Genomic DNA, 25,685 nt, shown 5'->3' on the forward strand with positions numbered 1-25,685 from the left:
GATTTTTTGTAAGTGTCAAAAAAGTCGAGATTTTTTGTAAGTGTCAAAAAGTCAGGATTTTTTGTAAGTGTCAAAAAGTCGAGATTTTTTGTAATTGTCAAAAAGTCGAGATTTTTTGTAAGTGTCAAAAAGTCGAGATTTTTTGTAAGTGTCATAAAGTCGAGATTTTTTGTAAGTGTCAAAAAGTTGAGATTTTTTGTAAGTGTCAAAAAGTCGTGATTTTTTCTAAGTGTCAAAAAGTTGTGTTTTTTTTCTAAGTGTCAAAAAGTCGAAAAAGTCGGGATGTTTTCTAAGTGTCAAAAAGTCAGTTTTGTTTTCTAAGTGTCAAAAAGTCGGAATTTTTTCCAAGTGTCAAAAAGTTGTTATTCTAAGGGACAAAACTTTTTTTTTTTCTAAGTGTCAAAAAGTCAGGATTTTTTGTAAGTGTCAAAAAGTCAGGATTTTTTGTAAGTGTCAATGAAGTTGAGATTTTTTGTAAGTGTCAAAAAGTCGTGATTTTTTGTAAGTGTCAAAAAGTCGAGATTTTTTGTAATTGTCAAAAAGTCGAGATTTTTTGTAAGTGTCAAAAAGTCGAGATTTTTTGTAATTGTCATGAAGTCGAGATTTTTTGTAAGTGTCAAAAAGTCGAGATTTTTTGTAAGTGTCAAAAAGTTGAGATTTTTTGTAAGTGTCAAAAAGTCGTGATTTTTTCCAAGTGTCAAAAAGTTGTGTTTTTTTCTAAGTGTCAAAAAGTCGGGATTTTTTTCTAAGTGTCAAAAAGTCGGGATGTTTTCTAAGTGTCAAAAAGTCAGTTTTTTTTCTAAGTGTCAAAAAGTCGGAATTTTTTATAAGTGTCAAAAAGTAGTTGTTTTTCTAAGTGACACAACTTCTTTTTTTTCTAAGTGTCAAAAAGTCGGGATTTATACTTTATATCTAATTAAAACCGACGTAAACTTGCACATGCAGACACCATAAAATCGGAAATGTTAAGATAAAAAAACCATTTGCATTGTTTCAATGACCCATTTCTCAGATGTCCCTATAAGTGCAGAGGATTTTTTCCAAGTGTCAAAAAGTTGGGATTTTTTCTGTGTCAAAAAATCGTTTTTTTTTCTAAGTGTCAAAAAGTCGGGATTTATAATGAATGTATTATTAAAACTGACGTAAACTTGCACATGCAGACACCATAAAAACGGAAATGTTAAGATAAAAAAAACATTTGCATTGTTGTTGCAATGACCCATTTCTCAGATGTCCTTATAAGTGCAGAGGATTTTTCTAAGTGTCAAAAACTCAGATTTTTTTTGAAGTGACAAAAAGTCTTGGTTTTTTATAAGTGTCAAAAAGTCTGAATTTTTTCTAAGTGGTCAAAAAGTCTGGATTTTTTTCCAAGTGTCAAAAAGTCAGGATGTTTTCTAAGTGTCCAAAAGTCGGGATTTATAATTAATGTATAATTAAAACTGACATAAAACTTACACATGCAGACACCATAAAAAACGGAAATGTTAAGATTAAAAACAATTTGCATTGTTGTTTCAATGACCCATTTCTCAGATGTCCTTATAAGCACACTTGCCAACCCTCCCGATTTTTCCGGGAGACTCCCGAATTTCAGTGCCCCTCCCGAAAATCTCCCGGGGCAACCATTCTCCCGAATTTCTCCCGAATTTCACTCGGACAACAATATTGTTGTTTAACGTCCTCTACAACCTGTATACGCGTCCGCTTTTTCACCATACAAACAGCGTGCCGGCCCTGTCACATGTTGTATGCGGCTTCTACATACACACGAAAGAGACTGCAAGGCATACTTGGTCAACAGCCATACAGGGTGACCGTATAAACAACTTTAACACTGTTACAAATATGCGCCACACTGTGAACCCACACCAAACAAGAATGACAAACATTTCGGGAGATCATCCGCGCCGTAACACAACATAAACACAACAGAACAAATACCCAGAATCCCTTGCATCCCTAGCTTGTCCGGGCTACAATATACACCCCCGCTACCACCAAACCCCGCCCCCCCAACCCAGCCCACCTCCAACCCCCCCCCCCCCCCCCCCCACACACACACACACACACCTCAAACCTGCTCAGTGGCCTTGTGGTTAGAGTGTCCGCCCTGAGACTGGAAGGTCGTGAGTTCGAACCCCGGCTGAATCAGACTATAAAAATGGGACCCATTGCCTCCCTGCTTGGCACTCAGCATCAAGGGTTGGAATTCGGGGTTAAATCACCAAAATGATTCCCAAGCGCGGCCATCGCTGCTGCTCACTGCTCCCCTCACCTCCCAGGGGGTGAGAATGGGGATGGGTCAAATGCAGAGGATAATTTTACCACATCTAGTGTGTGTGTGTGACCATCTTTGGGACTTTATATATTTTACTTGTTAGAATGCATAAAAAACGGTAACACATATGTGTTCTTATTTTGCATAAGAAGTGTGAATGATAGGCAAAATTCCTAAAAAAAAAAGTGCTTTAATTGGCATAAATTTACATAAGATTAAAAAAAATGCATGTTTTCTACTTTTCCAGTACAGATTTAGGAACATGTTTAGGCTCCGCCAATGTTTTTCAAGTACCAGTTTGGTATTAGTATCAGTTCAAATGTAAACGATATCCTCTCAAAAGTGGAGCAAACTAACGATTTGATAGATTTATCTCATGTTTGGTGGTCATAAACAGGCCCAAAGGACACATATTACTTGGTGGAACATCATGAAGCTGTCAGTGTTCCACAAATGGGAACCTTGAAGTCTAATGCAGCTTTTCCACTGCACAGTATCGTCCTTGCTCTCCTAGCCTTGGTTAGTTGTGGTCGGGTTTCCACTCACAATCGCTGAAACCAAGGCTGCTTTAAATGTATCAGTCAATGGGGTTACAGGCTAGAAAACAACGAGAATGGTAGATAATAAGTGTTCCTGGAAGATAAAACGGAAACATGCATCGAAAAAGAGACCGAGGTCAGCAGGAAACTGGAGTGCCACCATGAAGTATAGACTGTAGATATAATACCGAGTAGCGTTTTCATAAAAAAGACCGAACGTTTCTGTGGTAATTCGTTTTAGTTGTCTTTATGAAATCTGACACGGCATACACTTGAGCTGGGTGGGCTGCACATGAAAAGCTGTGCATGCCATTTGTAATTGCTCTGTCAACCACTCAAGTGGGAGGAATTAGCTCACTAAGGCTTCCTCATTACCACAGAGCCAGAATTGCCAGCAGACTCTACCCAAAATCCACAGGATACACCAGATTAGAGAAGGGATTGAGTCATTATATTATTCATATTTTGTTATATGCACAATTAAAGTGTGCGACGTGGCATGAACCCGTGAACGATTCAACCCAATCGGGACATTTCCCGATCTGCTCGGACAAGCCCTCCTCTCATCCACAAGGCTTAATAGTTTTCTCATTTTCACCCATGGGGGGGGGGGGGGGGGGGGGGAATAAAGTGTGCAACAGGAAACGAGGAAGAAAAGCACATATTTGTCACTCGCCGGGGCAAAGCAGAAGCCGACAATAAGACTCTGACAAATCGGACGAGGTGCATTTCTTGGGCAAACACAGGCCTCGTAAATGGGAGACAGGTAGGCAAACACTCACCTGCCCTGAGCTAACAACACAAGGGGAGGCCAAACGTGCACTGACACATGCGCACACTTACCTGTCGATACTTTTTGACACTTAGAAAAAATCCCGACTTTTTGACACTTGGAAAAAATCCCGATTTTTTGACACTTAGAAAAAATCCCAACTTTTTGACACTTAGATAAAATCCCAACTTTTTGACACTTAGATAAAATCCCGATTTTTTGACACTTAAAAAAAATCCAGATTTTTTTAAATTTGGAAAAAATAATGATTTTTTGACACTTGGAAAAAATCCTAATTTTTTGACACTTAGAAAAAATCCCAACTTTTTGACACTTAGATAAAATCCCGATTTTTTGACACTTAAAAAAAAATCCAGATTTTTTTAAACTTAGAAAAAATAATGATTTTTTGACACTTGGAAAAAAATCCAAATTTTTTGACACTTAGAAAAAATCTCAAAATTTTTGACACTTAGAAAAAATCACAACTTTTTGACACTTAGAAAAAAATAACAACTTTTTGACACTTAGAAAAAATCCTCTGCACTTATAAGGACATCTGAGAAATGGGTCATTGAAACAACAATACAAATGTTTTATTCATCTTAACATTTCCGTTTTTTATGGTGTCTGCATGTGCAAGTTTACGTCGGTTTTAATTATACATTAATTATAAATCCAGACTTTTTGACACTTAGAAAAAATACAGACTTTTTCACACTTAGAAAAAATCCAGATTTTTTGACACTTGGGACAAATCCCGACTTTTTGACACTTAAAAAAATTCCCAATTTTTTGACACCTAGAAAAAATCACGACATTTTGACACTTAGAAAAAATCTCGACTTTGTCAAAAATAGACATGGATCAAATACAGTACACTGTAAAACATGTTTTTGGCACACCCTATGGATTGTGCTGAAAATGCTTAATGACTTAATTTCTTAATGACAGTTGTGCTTGACCAGTCTTCCTCTCGAGGAATAAAACACACTGGTCAATCCCAAGTTCTTTTGCATGACATATACACTATATTGCCAAAAAGTATTTGGCCACCCATCCAAATGATGAGAATCAGGTGGCCTAATCACTTGGCCCGGTGTATAAAATCAAGCACTTAGGCATGGAGACTGTTTCTACAAACGCTCTCAGTGATTTCCAGCGTGGAACTGTCATTGGATGCCACCTGTGCAACAAATCCAGTCGTGAAATGTCCTCGCTCCTAAATATTCCAAAGTCAACTTTATTATAAGAAAAGTGAAGAGTTTGGGAACAACAGCAACTCAGCCACCAAGTGGTAGGCCACGTAAACTGACAGAGAGGGGTCAGCGGATGCTGAAGCGCGTAGTGCAAAGACTTTCTGCACAGTCATTAGCTACAGAGCTCCAAACTTCATGTGACCTTCCAATTAGCCCACGTACAGTACGCAGAAAGCTTAATGGAATGGGTTTCCATGGCCGATCAGCAGCATCTAAGCCATACATCACCAAGTCCAATGCAAAGCGTGGGATGCAGTGGTGTAAAGCACGTTGCCACTGGACTCTAGAACAGTGGAGACGCTTTCTCTGGAGTGATGAATCACGCTTTTCCATCTGGCAATCTGATGGACGAGTCTGGGTTTGGATGTTGCCAGGAGAACGCTACATTTCGGACCGCATTGTGCAGAGTGTGAAATTTGGTGGAGGAGGAATTATGGTGCGGAGTTGTTTTTCAGGAGTTGGGCTAGGTCCCTTAGTTCCAGTGAAAGGAACTTTGAATGCTCCAGGATACCAAAACATTTTGGACAATTCCATGGGATGGCACTTCAAGTTCATATGTTTCATATGTGAGTAAAGGCAGGTGGCCAAATACTTTTGGCAATATAGTGTATGTTTGAGTAAGAAGGACCACCAAGACAGGATAGTACTTGGCCAAATTTTACTGAAGCTTTAGGACACCAGCACTTACAATGCGATAATAGCAGCATCAAGAAGCGGTCTAAACTCAAACAAAAAGAGTCAGCTTATTTAAGTTGAAGTTAAAAAAGTTAAAGTACCAATGATTGTCACACACACACTGTGTGTGGCGATATTACTCTCTGCATTTGACCCATCACCATTGATCACCCCCTGGGAGGTGAGGGGAGTAGTGGGCAGCAGCGGTGGCCGCGCCCGGGAATAATTTTTGGTGATTTAACCCCCAATTCCAACCCTTGATGCTGAGTGCCAAGCAGGGAGGTAATGGGTCCCATTTTTATAGTATTTGGTATTTAGTGCAAAAACAGCCACTAACGCACAGAAGGAAATATAGCTGTTGTTTCAAAACAAATAAGGCCTTCTCCACAGGAAGGGAGTGTGTTTTGAGACAACAGCTATATTTCTTTCTGGGCGGGAGGGGCTTTTTTCGCACTAAATAAGCTGACTCTTAAGCATAACAATAAGCTTATCGAGAACAGTGTCTACAGAGGCGGACGTGTGCAATTATTCAGGATTTATGCAGATCAGCAGGTACCAGAAGGTAAGAAAAGTTGCTTTTGCATAATATTGCGAAAAAAAACGCCGGATAATATGTCTTACCTTATACTTAAATACTGCGGCATGGTCATGCTGGACCTTCAGAAGGCCTTTGACACCGTTAACCACGCTATACTGTTGGATAAGCTCAGAGCAATCTGATTTAACACAACCTCATGGAGCTGGATGCAATCTTACTTGGAGGGGAGGGAGCAGGTGGTAGAGGTGAACGGCACCGTGTCCCCCCCCCCTCTCGGTGAGCTGTGGAGTCCCCCAAGGCAGTGTATTGGGACCTTTACTGTTCCTAATATACATAAACGACTTGTCATTGGCATGCGACTGTGAATTGTTGTTGTTTGCGGATGACTCTGCCCTGCTGGTATCCGACAAGGACAAGTCACAGGTGGAGAAAATCCTCAGTGCTGAGCTCTGTAGAACTTGCACCTGGCTCGCTGACAACAAGCTATCCATACACTTGGGTAAAACGGAATCCATCCTGTTTGGGTCCCACATCAACCTTAAGAAAGTCAATGACTTCACTATAAAAGTGGGTGACATTGTTATCACCAGGAAAGATGAGGTCACCTACCTAGGTTCCATTCTAGAGGCTAACCTTTCCTGTGATAAAATGGCAACCAAGGTAATCAAAAAGGTTAACCAACGAACAAGATTTCTCTACAGAATCTCCTCTCTGGTCAACAAAAGCACCATGAGGATTCTGGCGGGAACTCTCGTTCAACCCTTTTTCGATTACGCATGCACCTCCTGGTACCCTAGCAGCTCCAAAACCCTCAAATCTAAACTCCAAACATCCCAGAACAAGCTAGTCAGGTTACTTCTAGACCTCCACCCCAGATCCCACCTCACTCCTACCCACTTCTCCAAAGTGGGCTGGCTCAAGGTGGAGGACAGAGTTAAACAACTTGCACTGAGCCTAGTCTATAAAATCCACTACACCTCCCTGATACCGAAGTACATGCCAAACTACTTCCTTAACGTAAATGACCGCCATAACCACAACACCAGGGGGAGCTCCACTAACCAAGTTAAACCCAGATTCCGAACTAACAAAGGTCTTAACTCATTCTCTTTCTATGCCACATCAATGTGGAATGCGCTCCCAACAGGTATAAAAGAAAGGGCATCTCTATCCTCCTTCAAAACCGCAATAAAAGTTCACCTCCAGGCAGCTACAACCCTAAACTAACACCCTTCCTGGATTGCTAATAATCACATGTAAACAATCAAATGCAGATACTTTTTCTTATGCCTTCTGATCTCTCTCTCTCTCTCTCTCTCTCTCTCTCTCTCTCTCTCTCTCTCTCTCTCTCTCTCTCTCTCTCTCTCTCTCTCTCTCTATGTCCACTACTTGCTGTCCATATCTTACCCCCCGCCCCCTCCACACCCCTGATTGTAAATAATGTAAATAATTAAATGTGATTATCTTGTGTGATGACTGTATTATGATGATAGTATATATCTGTATCTGAATCAATTTAAAACTTATTCGGGTGTTACCATTTAGTGGTCAATTGTACGGAATATGTACTTCACTGTGCAACCTACTAATAAAAGTCTCAATCAATCAATCAATCAATACACACACCATAATAATACTGGTATGTTGAAGCACAGTACAATCCATCAAGCGGTGCAGCTTCATAGCTTACCAAAGTGGTACTAAAACATTTTGATAGATTTTTAAGCGCCGTGTGTAATGTTCTATATTTTCAATGGAACATATAAAATGTTGGTGTTGTTTACTTGATTCATATTGCCATCGTATTGCAGTCTACACATATCTCTTATGTTTGACTTCTATCTACTGGTCACACTTATCATTACACCATGTACCAAATAAAATAGCTTTGAGGTCGGTAAGCAAAAACTGAATTTTTCCGTTCATTAGGCGCACCTGATTATAAGGCGCACTGTAGAGTTTTGAGAAGAAAAAAAAGATTTTAAGTGCACCTTATATTCCGGAAAATATGGTAGTTCTTTTGTTTAGTTATTGTGTACGATTGACTTTTTGATAACACTTTAGTTTGGGGAACATATTTCACCATTAATTAGTTGCTTATTAACATGCAAATTAGTAACATATTGGCTCTTAATTAGTCATTATTAAGTACTTATTCTGCATGGCCTTATTATACAACCAGTAAGCCATTAACTAAGAGTCTTACCTCAATAACCTCAGAATTATTACTTATTAGTAACCCTAACCCTAACATGTTCCCCTAGTGTCCAAATAACTCTAAATTAAGTCTTTGTTATTTAGAATATGTTCCCATACTAATGCATTTTAATAAGCAACTAATTCATGGTGAATATGCTCCCCGTACTAAAGTGTTACCAACTTTTTTTTGCTCAAACAATTGCATGTAATAAAAGGGAATTAGGAACATGTTTGAATATTGTGTATTTTGTTTATACCGTCAAAGCACTCACTACACTGCAAAAACTGAAATCTAAGTAAGATTTTTCTTCATCTCTGGGTATGGATTGAATGTCAGAGATGAACAACTTCTCGATTTTTGGCCAAATCCTCCTACTATACTGCAAAAACTGAAATCTAAGTAAGATTAAATATCTCAAGTAAGGGTGATATTTGCTTATTTTCTGTCTGATAAGATAATTTTTCTCACTAAGCAGATTTTATATTAGTGTTTTACTTGTTTAAAGGCCTACTGAAACCCACTACTACCGGCCACGCAGTCTGATAGTTTATATATCAATGATGCAATCGTAACATTGCAACACATGCCAATACGGCCGGGTTAACTTATAAAGTGCAATTTAAAATTTCCGGCAAACTTCCGGCTGAAAACGTTTCGATATGATGACGTTTGCGCGTGACGTCAACGGTTGAAGCGGAAGTATTCGGAGCCCATTGAGTCCAATACAAAAAAACTCTGTTTTCATCTCAAAATTCCACAGTATTCTGGACATCTGTGTTGGTGAATCTTTTGCAATTTGTTTAATGAACAATGGAGACTGCAAAGAAGAAAGTTGTAGGTGGGATCGGTGTATTAGCGGCGGACTACAGCAACACAACCAGGAGGACTTTGAGAAGGATAGCAGATGCGCTAGCCGACGCTAGCCGCCGACCTCACCTTGACTTCCTCCGTCTCCGGGCCGCCGACGCATCGGTGATCGGGTGAAGTCCTTCGTCGTACCGTCGATCGCTGGAACGCAGGTGAGCACGGGTCGTGATGAGCAGATGAGAGCTGGCGTAGGTGCAGAGCTAATGTTTTTAGCATAGCTCTGTCGAGGTTCCGTAGCTAAGTTAGCTTCAATGGCGTCGTTAGCAACAGCATTGCTAAGCTTCGCCAAGCTGGAAAGCATTAACCGAGTAGTTACATGTCCAGAGTTTGGTAGTATTGTTGATCTTCTGGCTATCCTTCCAGTCAGGGACTTATTTGTTTTGTTTCTATATGCAGTTAAGCCCGATGCTATCACGTTAGCTCAGTAGCTAAAGTGCTTCACTGATGTATTGTCGTGGAGATAAAAGTCACTGTGAATGTCCATTTCGCGTTCTCGACTCTCATTTTCAAGAGGATATAGTATCCGAGGTGGTTTAAAATAAAAATCCGTGATCCACAATAGAAAAAGGAGAGAGTGTGGAATCCAATGAGCCCTTGTACCTAAGTTACGGTCAGAGCGAAAAAAGATACGTTCTGCACTGCACGCTAGTCCTTCACTCTCACGTTCCTCATCCACGAATCTTTCAACCTCGCTCAAATTAATGGGTAATCATCGCTTTCTCTGTCCGAATCTCTCTCGCTGCTGGTGTAAACAATAGGAAAATGTGAGCAGCCCTTCCTCCGGTGTCGTCACGCTACTTCCGGTACAGGCAAGGCTTTTTTTTATCAGAGACCAAAAGTTGCAAACTTTATCGTCGTTGTTCTATACTAAATCCTTTCAGCAAAAATATGGCAATATCGCGAAATGATCAAGTATGACACATAGAATGGATCTGCTATCCCCGTTTAAATTTAAAAAAAAAATTTCAGTAGGCCTTTAAGGGTTTTGGTCCTTAATGATCTCAGTAAGATATTACAGCTTGTTGCTGAGATTTTATGACCTATATTGAGTAAAACATGCTTGAAACAAGAATATCAACTGTTGCAAAGCTGTGTCATCAACACTCACAAGTATAAAACTGCTTTTTTAAAGTAATAATTTCTTATTTCAAACATGCAAAAAAAAATCATGATGCCGAGCGCATATCATTATGTCAAGATAATGGCACTAGCATTTACCTAATTTAAGAATATATTTCAACATATTGAGCAAAAAGGTTAATTTATTTTTTCTACCAAGAAAAGTGCACTTGTTATTAGTGAGTATATACTTATTTTAAGGTAATTTGGGGTTCATTGAGGTTAGCTAATTTTACTTGTTTTGGAAAGTCTTCACAAGCCAAATTGTCTTGTTCTATTGGCAGATAATTTTGCTTAGTTCAAATAAAATACCCCTAATGTTATTTTATTGTTTTTCTTGTTTTTGAACACTGACTTTTTGCAATGTACAAATACATTTAAAAATGTACAGTTAAAATATGAAATTTGTATCAGTATTGGTATCTGCCGATCTCACCCATGGACGATCGGTATCAGAATAAAACCCTCAAAAAATATTTAAAAATATGTAAATTCCGCCTTTGACCACTGCTACCGAAAAGCCAAACAACAACATAAACCACATGCCTCATTTCCCGACACCGTCACTTTACCCAGTGGGGCGCGCCCTGGGCACTTCCTGGTCATGTGACTTCCTCCGGTCGTCTTTTGATGGGAGGCTCTGAGGTGGAAGGCCACCAGAAGACGGAGCGGAGAAAGAGGACGGGGTAATGCTGGCAGCGGACGACATGGGAGAAAACAGAAATTCCTGTCCCATCGCCATGGAGATGAGTCAACAGCATGTCGGTGGGGTGGAGACGGAGGAGGACGGGGGCTGGGGGGATGGGGGTGGGATTGGCAGAAGGGGCAGAGGGTGACCTGCTGTAGTTAACAATTCATCCCTGTATCCGGCTCCCGAATGATTGGGCAAACACACAGTTCTGTCGAGTCAATAGGGCCTGCAAAAGGGGCTGAGAGGGGGGCATCACCCCAGGGTGACATGGCTGACAGGCACACACTGCGTGATAGAGGGTGGCCCAGCGGGGGCCAGGGGGTCATATGGGAGAGTGGCCAAGACCACTGAGTACTGTATGATACAGTACATTAAACCTGACTAACATTGCTTTTTTTTTCAATTCAAATCCATGCTTGAGGGACTATAGTTTGAACCCTCGAGCAGAGATACAAACTTTGGCAAATATCCACCAGCGTTCCAAACTACCACTTTAAAACCGAGGTTATAAAGACGTGACGCCTCCTGATGACAGCTAGTTATTCGGCACAAGTTTTATGGCGAGGCGCATCAACGAGGAGACAGTATAAATGCACTGAGATCATCCGCAGTGGCTTTTTGGAGACGTACTCACCAGTCGGATCTGTGACGACGATTAACAGCTCACTCTTGGAATTTGGGAGTCTTGCACTGTGGAAATAAAGGAGAGAATATAGCATCACACACTGAGTAACAGCGTACTTGCCTCTGGTACTGTTCCTCTAGCATTCAAAAAAGCGGTTATTCATCCTCTACTCAAAAGACCTAACCTCGATCCTGACCTCATGGTGAACTACCGGCCGGTGTCCCACCTACCGTTTATCTCGAAAATTCTCGAAAAAATTGTCGCACAGCAGCTAAATGAACACTTAGTGACTAACAATCTCTGTGAACCTTTTCAATCCGGTTTCAGGGCAAATCACTCTACGGAGACAGCCCTCGCAAAAATGACTAATGATCTATTGCTGACGATGGATTCTGATGCTTCATCTATGTTGCTGCTTCTTGATCTTAGCGCCGCTTTCGATACTGTTGATCATAATATTTTATTAGAGCGTATCAAAACGCGTATTGGGATGTCAGACTTAGCCTTGTCTTGGTTTAACTCTTATCTTACTGACAGGATGCAGTGCGTCTCCCATAACAATGTGACCTCGGACTATGTTAAGGTAACGTGCGGAGTTCCCCAGGGTTCAGTTCTTGGCCCTGCACTCTTTAGTATTTACATGCTGCCGCTAGGTGACATTATACGCAAATACGGTGTTAGCTTTCACTGTTATGCTGATGACACCCAACTCTACATGCCCCTAAAGCTGACCAACACGCCGGATTGTAGTCAGCTGGAGGCGTGTCTTAATGAAATTAAACAATGGATGTCCGCTAACTTTTTGCAACTCAACGCTAAGAAAACGGAAATGCTGATTATCGGTCCTGCTCAACACCAACATCTATTTAATAATACCACCTTAACATTTGACAACCAAACAATTAAACAAGGCGACTCGGTAAAGAATCTGGGTATTATCTTCGACCCAACTCTCTCGTTTGAGTCACACATTAAGAGTGTTACTAAAACGGCCTTCTTTCATCTCCGTAATATCGCTAAAATTCGTTCCATTTTGTCCACAAGCGATGCTGAGATCATTATCCATGCGTTCGTTACATCTCGTCTCGATTACTGTAACGTATTATTTTCGGGCCTCCCTATGTCTAGCATTAAAAGATTACAGATGGTACAAAATGCGGCTGCTAGACTTTTGACAAAAACAAGAAAGTTTGATCATATTACGCCTATACTGGCTCACTTGCACTGGCTTCCTGTGCACCTAAGATGCGACTTTAAGGTTTTACTACTTACGTATAAAATACTACACGGTCAAGCTCCTGCCTATCTTGACGATTGTATTGTACCATATGTCCCGGCAAGAAATCTGCGTTCAAAGAACTCCGGCTTATTAGTGATTCCCAGAGCCCAAAAAAAGTCTGCGGGCTATAGAGCGTTTTCTATTCGGGCTCCAATACTATGGAATGCCCTCCCGGTAAAAGTTAGAGATGCTACCTCAGTAGAAGCATTTAAGTCTCATCTTAAAACTCATTTGTATACTCTAGCCTTTAAATAGACTCCCTTTTTAGACCAGTTGATCTGCCGTTTCTTTTCTTTTCTTTTCTACTCTGCTCCGGGGTGGACCGCTAGCCTGTCCATCAGATGGGGACATCTCTACGCTGCTGACCCGTCTCCACTCGGGATGGTTCCCGCTGGCCCCACCATGGACTGGACTTTCGCTGATGTGTTGGACTTTCACAATATTATGTCAGACCCACTCGACACCGAGGATGTCGTTGTGGCTTGTACAGCCCTTTGAGACACTAGTGATTTAGGGCTATATAAATAAACATTGATTGATTGATTGATACTAGGGCTGGGCGATATGGCCTTTTTTTTAATATCTCGATATTTTTAGGCCATGTCACGATACACGATATATATCTCGATATTTTTCCTTAGCCTTGAATGAACACTTGATGCATATAATCACAGCAGTATGATGATTCTATGTGTCTACATTAAAACATTCTTCTTCATACTGCATTAATATATGCTCATTTTACACTTTCATGCAGAGAGGGAAACCACAACTAAGTCAATTGACCAAAACTGTATTTATTAAACAGTTATTAAGCAGTGGCACAAACATTCATGTCATTTCCAAAACAGGAAGTGCAAGATTGTCAGAGACGTTTTAAAACAAGCTATGAGTGCACTTTTGTGCATGATGTCACTAAGATGACAAATCAAAACAACACTAAATTAAAGTGCACTTTTTGTACAGAACGCCACTACAGCATACTTGCCAACCTTGAGACCTTCGAATTCGGGAGATTTGGGGGGCGGGGTTGGGGGGTAGCGGGGGTGTATATTGTAGCCCGGAAGAGTTAGGGATGCAAGGGATTCTGGGTGTTTGTTCTGTTGTGTTTATGTTGTGTTACGGTGCGGATGTTCTCCCGAAATACAATATAACATACATCCATAAATGTGGACGCATGTGATAAAGTGCAATATATTTATCTGTACAGTAATCTATTTATTTATTTATATATATGTATATATATTTATTCATTTTATATATATATTTATATATTATTTATATACACTACCGTTCAAAAGTTTGGGGTCACCCAAACAATTTTGTGGAATAGCCTTCATTTCTAAGAACAAGAATAGACCGTCGAGTTTCAGATGAAAGTTCTCTTTTTCTGGCCATTTTGAGCGTTTAATTGACCCCACAAATGTGATGCTCCAGAAACTCAATCTGCTCAAAGGAAGGTCAGTTTTGTAGCTTCTGTAACGAGCTAAACTGTTTTCAGATGTGTGAACATGATTGCACAAGGGTTTTCTAATCATCAATTAGCCTTCTGAGCCAATGAGCAAACACACTGTACCATTAGAACACTGGAGTGATAGTTGCTGGAAATGGGCCTCTATACACCTATGTAGATATTGCACCAAAAACCAAACATTTGCAGCTAGAATAGTCATTTACCACATTAGCAATGTATAGAGTGTATTTCTTTAAAGTTAAGACTAGTTTAAAGTTATCTTCATTGAAAAGTACAGTGCTTTTCTTTCAAAAATAAGGACATTTCAATGTGACCCCAAACTTTTGAACGGTAGTGTATATTTATGTATTTATATATGCACCTTATTGCTTTTTTTATCCTGCACTACCATGAGCTTATGTAACGAAATTTCGTTCTTATCTGTGCTGTAAAGTTCAAATTTGAATGACAACAAAAAGGAAGTCTAAGTCTAAGTCTAAGTCTAAGAAATGTGTTTGTCATTCTTGTTTGGTGTGGGTTCACAGTGTCGCGCATATTTGTAACAGTGTTAAAGTTGTTTATACGGCTACCCTCAGTGTGACCTGTCACTTTCGTGTGTATGCAGAAGCCGCATACAACATGTGACTTGGCCGGTACGCTGTTTGTATGGTGAAAAAGCGGACGCTGAAGGCAGTGCCATCACGGCACGCCCTTAATATTGTTGTCTGGGTGAAAACCGGAAGAAATTCGGGAGAATGGTTGCCCCGGGAGATTTTCGGGAGGGGCACTGAAATTCGGGAGTCTCCCGGAAAAATCGTGAGGGTTGGCAACTATGCACTACAATAGTTTAAAACAAATAAAGTGCACTTTTGTGCATGATGTCACACAAGATATTTCAATAACTGTGAAATAAAAATGAGCTGCATAATAGGAAATCAAATAGTGTATGTCCTTCACTATGTGGTAGGTTCCTGCGGACGTTATCTCCTTCTGTTGTTGACTATTTTTTTCATACGGTGTTGATGTGGAAATGGTTGCCTCGGCATTTTATTGGTGTGGCACCGAACGGAGATGTTGACATACGGAGTTTCAAGCACTCTTCATTCTCTAGCGGGTGACTTTTCAAATGATGCTACAAATTAGCAGTGCTGCTACTTTTTGTAGCAGCGCTTTTGCCCCACACTTGACAAATTACGGTTGTCTGTTCGACATCTTCCCGCTTGAAGCCAAACCACCGCCAGACGATGGACCCCCTGCTGTTTTTCTTGGGAATTAATTCTTCTTCCTTCATTTGTTACCAGATTCGCACCTTCTTTCTCCCGTATTACCACTCGCACCACAGCTAACGTTACCCATGCCGCTACCTCTCTGCTCCGCGAGGGCGTATACGTATGTGACGTATGTAAGAAGGTGCGCTTGTTTTACGTCTCTGTGAGAAGGAGAGACAACAAAGGGTGATGAAAGCCTGTAGTGTAATGCCTGCAGCTAAAAGCAACTGCGTGAGAACGTATATTCGAATATCACGATATAGTCATTTTCTATATCGCACAGAGACAAACCCGTGATGTATCGAGTATATCGATATATCGCCCAGCCATACTTAGTACCATATTTTCCGGACCATAGGGCGCACCAGATTATAAGGCGCACTGTTGATGAATGGTCTATTTTTGATCTTTTTCATATATAAGGCGCACCGGATTATAAGGCGTATTAAAGAAGTCATATTATTATAATTTTTTTATAAATGTAAAACACTTCCTTGTGGTCTACATAACATGTAATGGTGGTTCTTTGGTCAAAATGTTGCATAGATTATGTTTTACAGATCATCTTCAAGCCGCTTTCTGACAGTCGCTTCAGGATGCGCTGTTTTGTCGGCGGTCTTATTTATGTGGCCGACTTTCGGCAGCGACTTCTCCCCGTCATCTTTGTTGTAGCGGTGTAGCGTGCAAGGACGGGAGTGGAAGGAGTGTCAAAAGATGGAGCTAACTGTTTTAATGACATTCAGACTTTACTTCAATCAATAACGGAGCAGCATCTCCTCATCCGGAAACAACAACAAGGAAATGTGCCCCGTGAAAAACCGTCCGACCCGGACTCTAATAACTAAAGTTCCTTGGGTGGATTATGTGAACTCACTATACCGGTATGTTTTAGCGCTTTCATGGCGAGTTTACTGACAGATATACGTAAGAACTTTACACTACTTCATATTAGAAATGGCAAAAGAGGAGGATGAATGTCCCATAACAAGAAGATAGAGAAAAAGAAGAAGCTTATCGACTATGGTGTCGACACAGACTACAAAGGCAGACGTGCGCAATTTTTCAGGATTTATGCAGATACCAAATACTGATCAGCAGGTACCAGAATGTAAGAAAAGTTGCTTTTGCATAATATTGTGAAACTAAACGCCAGGTAATATGTCTTACCTTATACACACACCAAAATAATACTTGTATGTTGTACATTAAACAGTGCAGCCTACACTTATCTCTTATGTTTGACTGCCACCTACTGGTCACATTTATCCTTACATAATGTACCAAATAAAATTGCTTCGAGGTGGGTAAGCTCAACCAAACGTATCCCTTACATTAGGCGCACAGGGTTATCAGGCGCACTGTCAAGTTTTGAGGAAAAAAAAGAATACAGTACAATGATTTGCAAATCATTTCAACCTATATTCAATTAGTGTGTTCAATTAAATATCTTGTCTTTGCAGTCTATTCAATTGAATATAAGTTGAAAAGGATTTGCAAATCATTGTATTCTGTTTTTATTTACGAATTACACAACGTGTCAACTTCACTGGTTTTGGATTTTGTATTAAGTTGAAAAAGATTTTGAAATGTTACACAATTGGAATATCACGGAAATAATATCAGATATTAGGAGGGGCAAGTGTAATGGTGAGAAAACAAAGTTGCAATATTTTGAGGAAAAAGTTGTGATGTCAGGATTGACGTTGTAATATTCTAGGGAATTACGTCGTAATATTAGAAGAAAAAAAAATCGGAATGATACTGGAATAACGGAATAGGAGAATAAAGTTATAAATTGCCAGAAAAAAGTAAGTAATGGCGAGAAAATAAGATTTTTATATTTTAAAGAAATCGTTTTAATATTATTCAAATATTCTGGGAAAAAGAGGTGAAGTTGAAAAAAATTGTTGATAAAGAGTATGACAGTCAGACATTTTGGGAAAAGTCATCAATAGCAAGAAAAAGAAAAGGTTTCAATATTGAAAGATAATAGTCGGAATATTTTGAAAATAATAAGGGAATATTTGGAAAGGAACACAATAATATTGGAATATCATTAGATTAAAGTCAGATATTGTGGAAAAAAAAGTGATATTGTTCACAACATGTTTTCATACAAGTCAACTAGAACATAAAAGTTAACACAAATTATGTGCACTAAAAAGCAACAGGAAAAAAAGAAATATCTGTTTTACATCATAACATTATTTCTTGTTTTTTTTTGTATTCCAATGTGTCTTCCCATCAATTTTATAAAATGTGTTGCTAGGCAGACTTTGAAGGGCACAATCAATAATTATTCAACATGCTGCAACGTTTGTACATGTACTGCTTGCAAATGTAACAGCAAGAAGAGCATCAATGCTGGTCCACCAATTAAATAGTGAAAATTGTATAGTCACCATGACATTGACAAACACAAGTTAAGTTACATTAAAGTACCAATGATTGTCACACACACACTAGGTGTGGTGAAATTTGTCCTCTGCATTTGAACCATCCCCTTGTTCACCCCCTGGGAAGTGAGGGGAGCAGTGGGCAGCAGCGGTGGCCGCGCCCGGGAATCATTTTTGGTGATTTAACCCCCAATTCTGCTGAGTGCCAAGTAGGGAGGTAATGGGCCCCAATTTTAGAGTCTTTGGTATGACTCGGTCGGGGTTTGAACTCACAACGTACTGATCTCAGGGCGGACACTCTAACCACTAGGCCACTGAGTAGGTTAGAGTTTACGTTTACATACGTTTACAAACGTTTACATGTTGTCGGATGAACTCTTTAGTTGTTTTGGAGCATGTAATGTGAGACCAGAATGATTGAACCCAAAAGGCTGACTTTACACTGCCTGGCAATAACTGGTCCCAGACAGAAATAATAGACAAGCCAAGACTGGATTTCATCAATTTCACGTCACGGAGCTCCACTAAACGGACTCAGACGACAGGAACCGTTTTTCTGCTTTCAACTTTATGCACAGTCACAACTCGGTATTCCCCTAAAAAGTGGAGACCAAAACCATCATCCACTTGGCCATCAGACGTCTCTGGCCACAATTTGAAGGGAGTGCTAGTGACGGAGCAGACCTGCTACTGCTTCTCCAGTGTTACTCACGTCAGAGATCATAAACACCGGCCAAGCCTGCTCTTCCTTTCGGAGTCGAGGAAAACGCCCAGCAATTCTTGCAAGCCCAAAATTGTGACGACAAAAAAACATGTGGCAGGAAATAAAAACCATAAAAATAGCGGGCGTTACCAGTCACTTCTCGAAAAGGTGTGCCACGTTTTGTGTTTGATGTGAAGTCTAAATTTAGCGTTTTTACCACAATCAAAGGTGCGCTCACCGACTTAACTGACCTCAGTGGTAATGGCGGTGTCATTCATGACGAAATACTAACCACAAAACAATGGAAAGAATAAACTACAAGTAATAATAACTATACAATTGTTTATTGTTGGTACTTGGTTCTTGACATTAATGTGATAAACCAACTTTCACGTAGTAGGAATCATTAATTATAAACTGAATATTTTTATAACTTGGGCATATAAACATGTTTACAACCTTCAGAGTAAGTTTTTCAATATTAGTAGAGCCCTACAGACATAAAATAACACCTTTACATCATTTTAGGCCAGTGGTTCTTAACCAGGGTTCGATCGAACCCTAGTGGTTCAGTGAGTCGGGCTCAGGGGTTCGGCGGAGGTCAAGACACACCCGACTCATCGTGTAAATAAAAACTTCTCCCTATCGGCGTATTACGGATACGGCAACAGCAGAAGTCAGACTGATTTGCAGGTGTGTAATTTGTTGTGAGTTTATGCACTGTGTTGGTTTTGTTATTTGAACAAGGTGATGTTCATGCACGGTTCATTTTGTGCACCAGTATAAAAACATGGTAACCCTTTAGTATGGGGAACATATTCACCATTAATTAGTTGCTTATTAACATGCAAATTAGTAACATTTTGGCTCTTAACTAGTCATTATTAAGTTTTATTAATGCCTTATTCGGCATGGTCTTATTATAAGCCTAACCCTCTAACCCCGACCCTAACCCTCTAACCCTAACCCTAACCCTAACCAAATAACTATAAATTAAATCTTTGTTACTTAGAATATGTTCCCCTAGTGTCCAAAAAACTCTATATTAAGTCTTTGTTACCTAGAATATGTTCCCCATACTAAAGTGTTACCAAAAACATATAACTTTGTCTTGAATTTGAAAAAAAACATTTTATTTTTCACTAAAGAAGGGTTCGGTGAATGCGCATATGAAACTATTGGGGTTCGGTACCTCCAACAAGGTTAAGAACCACTGTTTTAGGCTATGTCTAAACTAAACCGGATAACACCTTGAACGAATAATTATTTAGCCTAAGCCCAGTTTCAGCCACACTAAACCAGCGTTTAAGGTTCCCCTCCTAGGACAAATTTTTACACGGGTAAGTGCACCGTCTATTTCTTGAATCTCCGGGTCTTAGCTTTGTATGGACTCATTGATCGTTTACAAACTGAGTTCGGAGAGGAAGTGACGCCAGAAAGACCCCGCCACAGCCAGCTTTCACAATAAAGCTCATTCTTCTACATGTACAGACGCTTGTGGAAATCACACATGAATACCTTAAGAGAAAGTGATTGCAGCTATTTGGGATACAACACTTCTCAGACGGCAAGAGGACTTTCGAATGTCCAGGTCAGCTGTGATTCTACGTACCAAAAAACTTTGTCGTTTTGTCGAAAGAGAGTCAACGAGAATGCGGGCTACCGTGGATGTGATTAAAAAAGGTAGCTTGTGCTTTGTTTTACCTGGTCGTCAAGGGAAGACTACAGAAAACGGCGAATGCTTTTGGACTGGCAAAGCAGACTGTATCAGTTATTGTCCGCCTCAACGTCCAGGTCCAGAGTATATAAAGTCACCAAAAACGAATGGACAATGAAGGTGAAGGCAAAAGAGTGAGGAGTGTCCTGACCAGATATCTACATCCCTAGATTAATTGATGTAAAATGTTTTTTGTCACATTGTTTACTTTCATGTGTCCAGTAAAGATTTGATTAATTTATGATGTCTCAGGTGTGAGTCACTACAATAGGGCCCCACAGCACACTGGATTCCAGTTAATTGAAATACCACAACACTGGATATTGTTCAGAAAAGTTAAATTTAAGAACTTGCACACAAAGCAACACTGGAGGTGACTATGATGTGTGCATTTTCCGCGCATGCGTACTAGGTCGCGTTGCGCCGGCTGACGGAGGTTGGAGGGGGTCTTAAACGACCATTGTGTGTGTGTGGACAAGGAAAAGTTAGGTGGGATTTACCCTGGATAACCTTAGTGTAAACGGGGCCTTAATCCAATATAGTATTGCAGTCTGAAGCTGAGCTAATCAGTAACCACGACACTAAACAGCGCACTCTGGTTGGTCGAGCGGCCCATTTGACTGTGGTCTTGATATTTTGAGGTCATTCAGCCATTTGGATGGTGGAAAATGCTTAATTAAGTTAAAAAATGTTGCAGAATGTGCTTTAAAAAATTGCAATGTGGTGAAGCTGCAATCTTTGAAGCGCAATGTGGCAAATATAATACGTCACCAGGCAGAGTTGCTCTGCACAGTAAAAACTAGGGCTGTCAAAAATAAGAGTTACCTCAATACAGTTCAATGATGTGATTAATCATAAAAAGTGATCGCATTAATCATGTATATACCGTATTTTTCGGACTATAAGTCACAGTTTTTTTCATAGTTTGGTGCGACTTATACTCAGGAGCGACTTATGTGTGAAATTATTAACACATTACCGTAAAATATCAAATAATATTATTTATCTCATTCACGTAAGAGACTAGACGTATAAGATTTCATGGGATTTAACGATTAGGAGTGACAGATTGTTTGGTAAACGTATAGCATGTTCTATATGTTATAGTTATTTGAATGACTCTTACCATAATATGTTACGTTAACATACCAGGCACGTTCTCAGTTGGTTATTTATGCGTCATATAACGTACACTTATTCAGCCTGTTGTTCACTATTCTTTATTTATTTTAAATTGCCTTTCAAATGTCTATTCTTGGTGTTGGGTTTTCGCAAATACATTTCCCCAAAAAATGCGACTTATACTCCAGTGCGACTTATATACGTTTTTTTCCTTCTTTATTATACATTTTCGGCCGGTGCGACTTATACTCCGAAAAATACGGTATGCAGATTAATCCCGTAACTTATTTTGACTGCACATGCCCCTATACCCTAACCAGGGATGGTTAGGGTAAAGGTTCCTGGATGACTTTCTGACAATAAAATTGCGTTTGTACCAACTATTGGGCGCTTTTTTAAGTTGATTAAAATGATCCAAGCCAGTAATAACCTCTGATTAATCATGATTAATCTGCGATTGAGAAAATTAATAATTTGACAGCACTAATAAAAACATTAAAAATAGAAGCAAGAGCTCATTCAGAGAGAGACTCTATTCTTACAGTTCAGCTCCATTTTTAGTCTAGAAATTTTTCCAGGTCACGTCACATGTTACATTATTCCAGACACTTGTTGCTGGTAGTGTTGTCCCGATACCAATATTTTGGAACTTTTCGGTACTTTTATAAATAAAGGGGACCACAAAAAATTAGATTATTGGCTTTATTTTAACAAAACAATCTTAAGGTACTTTAAACATATGTTTATTATTGCAAGTTTGTCCTTAAATAAAAAAGTGAACATACAAGACAACTTGTCTTTTATTAGTAAGTAAGCAAACAAAGGCTCCTAATTTAGCTGCTGACATATGCAGTAACATATTGTGTCATTATTCATTCTATTATTTACTCAACATTATTAAGGACCAGTGGTAGAAAATGAATTATTAATCTACTTGTTCATTTACTGTTAATATCTGCTTACTTTCTCTTTTAACATGTTCTATCTACACTTCTGTTAAAATGTAATAGTCACTTATTATTCGGTTGTTTGATACTTTACATTAGTTTTGGATGATACCACACACTTGGGTATCAATCCGATACCAAGTCGTTACAGGATCATACATTGGTGATATCCGCCATCCTAGTCACTGCCGTTGTGTCCTTGGGCAAGACACTTTACCCACCTGCTCCCAGTGCCACCCACACTGGTTTAAATGTAACTTAGATATTGGGTTTCACAATGTAAAGCGCTTTGAGTCACTTGAGAAAAAGCGCTACATAAATGTAATTCACTTCACTTCAAAGTCCTCATGTATCCAGGGACATATTTCCTGAGTTTATAAACATAATATACATTTTTAAAAAACGAAAGAAGATGTTGTGATGACAAAAAATATTGACATAGTCATAGTAGTATTGATTAGATACGCTTCTGTACTTGGTATCATTACAGTGGATGTTAGGTGTAGATCCACCAATGGTGGACCAGTACTTTTCAGAGGCAGTATAGTACCAAATATGATTCATTAGTATCGCGGTACTATACTAATACCGGTATACCGTACAACCCTAGTTGCTGGGCAGAATCAATAGGCATGATCATACCTGTATATGAAAATTGACACATAGAAGCCACGCCCATAAGGCTGCATGGACAACAAGCCTTGCTCCTGGACAGAGTTAGTAGGAATTACTGCCTAACACTTTTAGGATGTGTATTTTAACATAAAATCATAAATTCCTTATATGAAATATGTTGGGGGAAAAAAGCCAAAAAACAGCACCATCTACTGGCAGGACTGCACGGTAGGCGTGTGTGTGTGTCTGTGTGTGGCGGTCTGAAGAGGATGCCCCCCGGGCCAGGCTGAACAACGAGTGAAGCAGAATTGGGATGTCAGCTCTAAAGCATGCACGTATCTAAAAAACACAAGCGTAAACACGGGTGATGTCGGGGATTACGCACCCGAGATATCGCCTCAGGAGAGACCGGGCAGGTGTAGCCAGCAGGGCGGATGCATTCCCTCCCATCTCCGCTTTTTTTTCTTCTTCTTATACTTTGACTATCTGACTGACAGCTCATCATCTCGCCTCATCTCCCTGACGGGATGACACTAGTGTAAACATATGCAGGCCTAACTTTGTGTGTGTGTGTGTGTGTGATAATGACAAAGACATACAAATACAGAATTTCTCAAACCAATGATGAGGTTGCAGGTCAACAGAAGGTGTTTTTAAAAAAAAAAAAACATCTCTTGTCTACTTAATTTATTTATCCTTGTACAAACCCCAAAACCAGTAAAGTTGGCACGTTGTGTAATTCGTAAATAAAAACAGAATACAATGATTTGCAAATCCTTTTCAATTTATTTTCAATTGAAAAGACTGCAAAAACAAGATACTTAACGTTCGAACTGAGAAATTTCTTCTTTTTTGTTGCAAATAATCATTAACTTAGAATTTAATGGCAGCAACACATTGCAAAAAAGTTGGCACAGGGGCTTTTTTACCACTGTGTTACATGGCCTTTCCTTTTAACAACACTCAGTAAACGTTTGGGAACTGAGGAGACCAATTTTTTAAGTTTTTCAGGTGGAATTCTTTCCCATTCTTGCTTGATGTACAGCTTAAGTCTTAGTTGTGGTATTTTAGGCTTCATATTGCGCCACACATTTTCAATGGGAGACAGGTCTGGACTACAGGCAGGCCAGTCTAGTACCCGCACTCTTTTACTATGAAAGCCACACTGTTGTACCACGTGACTTGGCATTGTCTTGCTGAAATAAGCAGGGGCGTCCATGATAACGTTGCTTGGATGGCAACACATGTTGCTCCAAAACCTGTATGTACCTTTCTGCATTAATGGCGCCTTCACAGATGTGTAAGTTACCCATGCCTTGGGCACCAATACACCCCAATTTCTTAGGCCGGAAAATATGATACGTTTCTTACAAGTATCACCCCTGGAGGACAAGGAATATCTTGACACGCTAGGCTACACATGTAAAAAATTGCCAGGCAATGTAAAAAATGTGGGCGGATCGATACAAATATCGACAGTAACGATATCAAGTACAATAGTATTACATGGTTGATACTAGGCCTGGGCCTATATTCAATAAGTCGAATAACCAAACGATAAATGAAATTGAAGTTGGTAAAAAGTGCAAAATTTTGCTAAAAAACAGTATATTTTGATTGTATCATTTGTTTGTTTTATTTGACTTAGAGATTTAAAAGTTTACATTCCAATAGGGCGTACTTTCATTATTATTATTATGTATTGTAATTATATCAGCGGCTAATTTGGTCCCACGGTACACAGGAGACACGGTGCTGATTTAATATAGTTTGCTGGGATTAAATATTCATGAAACTTTCTCACAGAACCCTGGCCATTTTTCTGTGTGCGTTTGACCCACACGTGGCCTTCAATTAGGCCGACACACAATCCCTCTACAGGGGCACCCAAGTGTTGCCTAATTATGACAAATAGCACGCACTACTCATGGATATGAGGGGAGGGGGCGCAACAATGCTCTGCTGAAAGGCCAGCAAGATAACATTTTAAGCCAAATTATTTCTATTAAATAAAAAATTAAACTTTATGTTTCTTAGAATGTTACTCAGTAAAGCGCATACCAAGCTAAAAAAGTCCTAACTAGCCTTCACTTCAATTAATTTTACACCTCCCTTAAAATATATGGATATTCATAGAGAGCCTCTGCAGTGGACATTTGCATTCTGCAAAACAAGACTATTGTTTTTTCCTAGAATGTGTACTTCTGACACAAAACATAGATCAAAAATTGTCCACTGCATGCCGGCTTCCAGGGAGGACAGTCCCCAAATGAATTCAACCTCGAAGTTTAAAGTCAATTTGGAATTTAACAACAATTTTGACTTAAAGGGGTCATATTATGATTTATTTTTCTAAATTTACAACTCTTCCTTGTGGTCTACATTACATGTAATGGTCGTTGTTTGGTCCATTTTCAAGCCACTTTTTGACCCTCTTATCAGCATGCTAAGGCAGTTTTATTCACAGTGTATCCCAGTGGTCTCCAAACTACACGCGCAGGCCTGATACGGCCCACCAGCGTCCAAAATCTGGCCCGCGGGTAGTCCCAAGTAAAAAAAAAAAAAAAATATATATATATATATATATATATATATATATATAAATATATATATATATATATA

At 39.5% G+C, this 25,685-nt stretch overlaps 1 long non-coding RNA gene across 1 annotated transcript in view; it reads right to left on the bottom strand.

Moving 5' to 3' along the window:
* LOC133642857 (uncharacterized) overlaps nt 1-25,685 on the bottom strand; it is a 168,864-nt gene that overhangs the window by 34,333 nt on the left and 108,846 nt on the right. Inside the window, exon 2 of the long non-coding RNA XR_009824613.1 lies at nt 11,573-11,628. This is a non-coding gene — a long non-coding RNA (uncharacterized LOC133642857). The remainder of the gene's footprint in view (nt 1-11,572; nt 11,629-25,685) is intronic.

Source organism: Entelurus aequoreus, linkage group LG25, assembly GCF_033978785.1.
Source record: "Entelurus aequoreus isolate RoL-2023_Sb linkage group LG25, RoL_Eaeq_v1.1, whole genome shotgun sequence".
Lineage (NCBI taxonomy): Eukaryota > Metazoa > Chordata > Actinopteri > Syngnathiformes > Syngnathidae > Entelurus > Entelurus aequoreus.